Raw genomic sequence first — 6,435 nt, forward strand, 5'->3', positions numbered from 1 at the left:
CATAGGTGGCTATTTGAGTAGCTGTTGGTGCCATCGGTTCGTCAGGTTGCACGGGTCAAGTTATGCACAGATCCTACAACGAGAAAATCGGGCAAGCCCCCGCATCACTAAGACCAAGTATGGACGTGGTGTCTGAGCTTAGTGTTAGCTAGAAAGTGTGTTCCACCCCACGGTACCGTTGTGGTAGGCGGCAGGTGGTGACAGCCCTGTCCGTCCCTTGTAGTCCACCACGTTCGGATGCTTTCATAGCAGTAGTGCCGACTGCCGTTGGACTCCCTTCTCACCCCAGTCTGAGTCCTTCCCTGAGGCCGCCGAAGAAAGCTCTACGTTCCCGATAACTAGTTAATTAGAAGCAAGGTTTAATCTAGAGAGGCTAGCTCGATAGTTTAAAAGTGTTTTAGGAGTCTTTCTCGCTCGTTGTCCTCCCAGCTGCTTACCTCTCTAAGGATTAGAGTCTCCTGTGTCAGACGGTCATTGTTGGCCATTATCTTATATATCATATCAGGCTTACCCCCACTAAGTTAGTTGGTTGATATCCCTAGTAAAGTTTGTCATTCGATTCTTCGATACTCTTTACCATAGTGCTTCCCTGAGGAAATTACGATACCCTGGAATACTCCAAGGTGAAGTGCTACAGCGGTGATTCTGTGTGCTTGCAGAATCCATATTCCATTGAGCATAAGAAACACCAACAGTGACACATAGATTGAATCCCAATCTTTTATGCCGCAATCCAGTGCAACATTGTTCCTAGCTTCTAGCAACAAGATCCACTGGGAAAAACATATCCCCATTATGCAAAAATAGCAAATCTTCAATTACAAAAACTAAACTGTGTATATTGAGAATCCGGACAGACATGCTGATGTAGAACCCATTGTTGTATAACCTGATTTGAGTCCATTGTAGAGCCTATTTAAATTTAGATAAAATATGCTTGGTTAGATTGATTGTAATGCTGAACGAACTAGGGGAACTTTGCATATGGGAAACATCTGAAAAATTAACTGTTCTGCCTATTTAACAGTACATTATTGCCCGATGAAACACATTTAAATGTTTTCGTGTGTATGAAAAAAATGGTTGGTTAGATTAATTGTGATGCTAAACGAAGGGAGGTTGCAACTACATATGTTTTGCCAACTATCTAACCAGGTATGAAAAAAGTAAATCAAAACTTGGTACTCTGCACTAGATGAATCTATTGGTTATTGACTCTCAAGTATGAAAAAATGTTCCGAACATATTCAAAACACTTGTTTACAGATGGTGGCGGTGGTGGTGGACCTAATGACCCTGCTGCTGGGTGCATTATCAAACCCCCCGTGGGCACCCCACCCAGGTCAAAGGTGAAAAGGACGTAAGAAGAAGAAAGAAAGACTGAAAAAAGAGATGAATGCCAAGGCCAAGAGGAAGAACAAGTGCAACATTTGGAAGTCCACTTATCTAACGTAGCAAGGTGTCCGGAGAAGGTGGAGGAGAGAGTTTCAAAATCAAGGATGTGAGGAAGGTGTGAGGGGGGACTATAATATCTTAATTTATTCATGTGACAGTATGCATATTCTGTTGTGACGGTAAAGTTCACAAAAAAAAGAAGTATCGTTGCTGAGGATGGAAAATACAGAAAATGCTAATCCGCTCATGGAAAAAATGCTTCATAATTCAGTTGAGATGATTAATGCACTATGTTGATTTGCATGCTTCACAACAAAGAAGTGCTTTTTGAATTTTGGTTTTAGTACAATATACTATTCTGCTCATTGAAAAATGCTTCTTGAAAAATAGAAAAATGCTTCTGGAATATACTTGATGCCTAAAGCACTGTATTGATTTGCTAGAGATGGGTGTGCTGTGAAGGAATCATACCTATGCTAAATTCTGGATGCTTTCCCACTGTGTCATTTTCTTCAAAATTAAGCCACATATGCATCAGGATCTTCCGAATGTTGAAAATGTCCTTTTCTTGGATGTTGCACACTGACGTCTGTTCCTAATGTTGAGTGTGCATCAACATGTGGAACCCACAATCGTGTGTGTCCTGTGTTTGGGGGAAAAAAACTGCATCCGATTGTGTTAAAAAAAATGGAACACATAGTTTTTGCTTGCTTGGTCCCCTGTTTTGAAACTCCAATCTAAAAAGGAAAAGATAATAACTAGACATGCTTAGAATACTTTGGCATTCATGTGGCACACCAACCCATTTCCACCCCAGGAACCCACCCGGAAAAGATACAGTGATACTAGTTCTGATTATGATCTTGGACAGGGCATTTCACCAATCAAATTATTCAAATAAAAAACATGACATAATCAATTAGGAGATACTTTATGGAGCCATACATTTCAAGCTATAATTAAGCACTGAAACGCTACAATCCACTCCTGGTTCAACGGCTATACCAAACACAACAATACAGCTTATTCGTTCAACCTAAAATATGATCAACGAGCTATATTGGCGTAGGTATGCAGTGGTCCAATTAGGAAACAGATTAACAAAAACAAAGAAACAAAAGAAATTCCCCTCCTCTGTCAACAAAGAACTCCAAATACCAGGGAGTTGAACTGCAAAAAAAGTGAAAAATAAACACTCACCATCCATGATGATCAGCCAGAATGGCCATAACCTGAATTGCCTCCAGCAAAAAAGGATCCGCCATATTTGTTCATGAGGTCCACCTAAATGCATTGAATTAAGTAATCACACAAATCCATTTGTAGGAGCTCACGGCAGACAGGAACATAGAGGGAGAGCTCCAGAGTTGTAATGCTTGCCTTCACATGTCATAGTTGTTGTCCATAGTGATCCTTGCGAGTGGCAAGTTGCCAAGGACCTGCCAGAGTTAGTAGAGTGACATAAAGTACACTATTTTGCCTTTTAAGAACCATATTATTGCCTAATTAAGATACTGTTTTGACAATAGAAACTGAAAATCTTTGTTTGGAGCACATACCACATTAGATGATGGAGCCTATCCATGTTGCCACTTCTGTCCTCTATGCACTGTATCAAAACTCTAAAAAATTTGTGAAAATTACAAGCCAGATAAAAATTGAGGTATGGTACCTGGGTTTCAAGACTTACACGTGGCATTTTAGTTCTAGGGTTATATTGTAGAAAATCTCTGAACCTATGTCACTACAAGAATGTGGTTCCCAAACCAGGTGAAAAATAGATTATGGAGACACATTGGCTAAACCAGGTGAGTTAATCAGGGCTAAAGATATGCCTACTGACATGCATATAAGTACTGCTATGCATATAAGTACGGACTAATTGATGAACAATCTCTGCATAGTAAGTTGAATTAAAGGATTTCGCATGTAGCATTTCTTTGTGTTTTAACTAAATATTCTCTCTCAAATGCTTAGTACCATATTTAAATGCTTATTGGATGTTGCTAAAATGCCTGTATTTTAGTGAAAAAGTGCATGCCAATTCTAATTTCAACATGGTATCCTATTCTCCTATTAATATGTCAATTTATTCATACGTGAGCCACTTGCGACTGAAACACAGAAATATCACAATGTAACTTTTGTTTGTGGGCTCATGGGTCTGCACCCCCCAACGGCCTCAGTGGCTTCAACAGTCACTTGGTTCAGGGCCAAAATATTGACTAAGTTGCTGGACTTTTAACAATAGGACCAAAATACCACATAAAACATGTTTTGGGTAACGTGGTATTGGTAACGGGCGTTTGATGCCAGTTTAAATAAGAGTTACAGGTAACGGCTGTTGTTTAAATCTTTTACTAATAAGTCCCACCCAATATGACAACACTGATGTTCGTTACCATTAACTCATTATAGGTAACGAACGTTAACAATGTCCAATACAAATATCATTGGTAATAGATTTCAACAACATCCGGTACCAATGTAACACGCATTGGTGACAGACATTAACGATGCCTGTTACCAATGTGATATCCATTGGTAACGGGCACTGTTAACGTCCATCACCAATATGTGCGTTCCCAACGTGGTGCACATTGATAATAGGTGTTTGATGCCCATATATATATTGTTTTATTTTCTATTAGGCTGTGTTTAGATTTTTACATGTAAAAATTTTGAAATGGAATTTTTCTCTCGGTGTACTAGATAAAATTTATTTGTAAAACATTTTGCATAAATCGCGAGATGAATCTAATGAGCCTAATCAATCCATAATTAACGAATGATTGTTATAGCATCACTGCTACAAATCATGAATTATGGTCTGGAATGCAATCAAACACCTTGATGGCCACCTCCAACCCACCGTTTCTTTTCATATATCCACCATTGCACTCCCTACGAACACATCCAAGTCCAGACCAAACTTAACCACACAGCCATGTAGCATCATGCGAACATCCTCCGAATCCTCGAGCTCAGAGCAAGCCTTCAGGATCCCACCCAGAGCGAAAGCATCCAGCTTCACCCTGACCGGTGCATCCAGATGAGCACATTCACCGCCACCTCTGGCCAGCCCATCCGCACATAGCCGACAGCAGCAGGTTCCACGAAACCTCTTCCCGCTGCAGTGTTCCATGATAAGCCACGAGCCCTGGCTGGAGTAACCTGCGATGAGCGTGTTCCATGAGACATTCCGTCGAACAGGAGGTGCGCATGCCGCATGTCGCCGCAGCAGGAATAGGCTGCGAGCAGGTTGTTACACAAGAACATGCCCAGCGGCAGCCAGCTCGGAGCACGTGGGAGTGTGCTAGCCTGGCCAACACCAACGACCGGGTCTGCGAGGCACGTCGGAGGAGGCCGCTGTAGACCGACGGCTCAAGGGACGGCAGCTGGAGGCGACGGCTTGCACGGCGCGGCAAACGTGGGCGCCGTCCTCGGCCGCCGCGATGGTGCAGGAGAGGTGCCTAAGGAGGCAAATGGCCGGTGGAGCCGGAGCTGAAAGGAAAAGCCGGTTTCTTGGAGCCGAGGCCGAGGGGGGAGGTCGGAGGAGCTCGACGACCAAGACTGTGAAGAACAAACTGCGCGGGTAAGGTTAGGACGTGGTGAGAAAAATAATTTGTTTTTGACAAAAACGCTCTTCAACATGCGATTTTTATGGGTCTCTACCCTTCCCCCCTCCCACCTCCCTTAGCCCCGACAGGTGAATCCGGTGTGAGAGGTACGGTGGGCTCGATTCGGGTGAGAAATTTTTTTAATTATTTTCGATCTTTATAATATATAAATTCAAAGATCAAGCTGACACAAGACAGCAAGCGTCTTGGTTTCTTCCTTGTTTCGTACAGGCTCATGCTGGTGCCACAACAACAGACGCAGAAATCTCTATATATTATATATTATATCTATCATATTTCTTATTTATGTATACCACTTCTTGCTCCTCAGCTGGCCACGTCACCCACCAGCAGCTACCGTCGGATCGCCGAGCCATTGGCTGTGATTGGTTGGAGCTGCTTCCCCATGTAGCGGCTTCCCATGGTCATTGTTGCCCTCCAGACTTCCTAAAAAGTCAGGTCAGAACTCTCGACCTTCTAAAAAGGAGATATGCTATTCCTTACATGATAAAAAAGTGAAATGTGCCATTAATGTTTGCTTAAAACAGAACATGACCTCACACTGTGCAGCATGTTGAATATCAAAATGTCAACCTTCCGTGAATGTACTTATCTCTTCTCCTATCCCACTTAAAACTTTCCTAATCAGTGTACGTAATACCGCATCATTTATTTCACACAAATTTCGGTTTGAAAGCAATACTGCACCAATTTAGCCACTCTACAAAGAGTTATAATTTTTCAAAAGCAATACTGCACCTATTTAGCCGCTCTACAATGGGTGATAATTTTACCATGTGCATTCCTTATTTCTTGCTCATTCGTCGTCAAAGCATTCCTGTGATGGCCCTTGCATGCCATCTAGCCAGTTCTAGAAAGACACGAACCTACTTTGGACAACTTAATCTCGCATCCTGTTTAACTATTTTTTATGCGAACAATCTTTATGCTTCTGATTGCTAAATCATTGGCATGAAAGCAAAGGAATAGGCTAATGAATGACATAACGTTTTTTTTTTTGGTATTTTCCTTGCTACTACAGCTGCTCCTTGATGAAAAGTGTGACAGCAAGGTGCCACCATCAAATCATCTCTGCAAGATATCATTTCAAGAATAGTCTGTTCACGTGTGAAACATTAGGTTCTGTGATCTGTTCACTCTTTATCCTTTATTTAATACATAATAGTTCAAAAAAATGTAATTGGGAGTTTCAATAATCTTTCTGTATCTGTTATCGCCATAAATTAACAGGTTAATTAATGGGCCGCGAGTGAGTTGGGCTTAATGAAGAAATTGAAGGTGACTTGCGAATCGGCTCCTGCGTGAGCATTTGAGCCATGTGGGCCATGTATTCTTAGATTTAGTTCAGATTGAGTTAGAGATAGAGTCTGATATGGACACATTAGTTTAGATTGTTTCC

The 6,435-nt window shown here is 41.7% G+C and overlaps 2 long non-coding RNA genes across 3 annotated transcripts; one reads left to right on the forward strand and one right to left on the reverse strand.

Moving 5' to 3' along the window:
• Positions 1-593: 593 nt before the first annotated feature.
• LOC120644171 lies at positions 594-3,392 on the reverse strand. The gene is made up of 3 exons (XR_005663472.1): positions 2,955-3,392; positions 1,867-2,834; positions 594-912 (listed from the first exon to the last, which is right to left on the reverse strand). It is a non-coding gene; the product is annotated as an uncharacterized LOC120644171 (long non-coding RNA).
• An 851-nt stretch (positions 3,393-4,243) lies between these two features.
• Positions 4,244-6,229, forward strand: LOC120644173. Of its 2 annotated transcripts, none has more exons than XR_005663475.1 (2): positions 4,244-5,474; positions 6,058-6,229. It is a non-coding gene; the product is annotated as an uncharacterized LOC120644173 (long non-coding RNA). The 2 variants fall into 2 exon arrangements; XR_005663474.1 differs by lacking the exon at positions 4,244-5,474 and adding an exon at positions 5,543-5,620.
• Positions 6,230-6,435: the final 206 nt, after the last annotated feature.

The sequence above is a fragment of the Panicum virgatum genome, chromosome 8K (genome assembly GCF_016808335.1).
Source record: "Panicum virgatum strain AP13 chromosome 8K, P.virgatum_v5, whole genome shotgun sequence".
Classification (NCBI taxonomy): Eukaryota; Viridiplantae; Streptophyta; class Magnoliopsida; order Poales; family Poaceae; genus Panicum; species Panicum virgatum.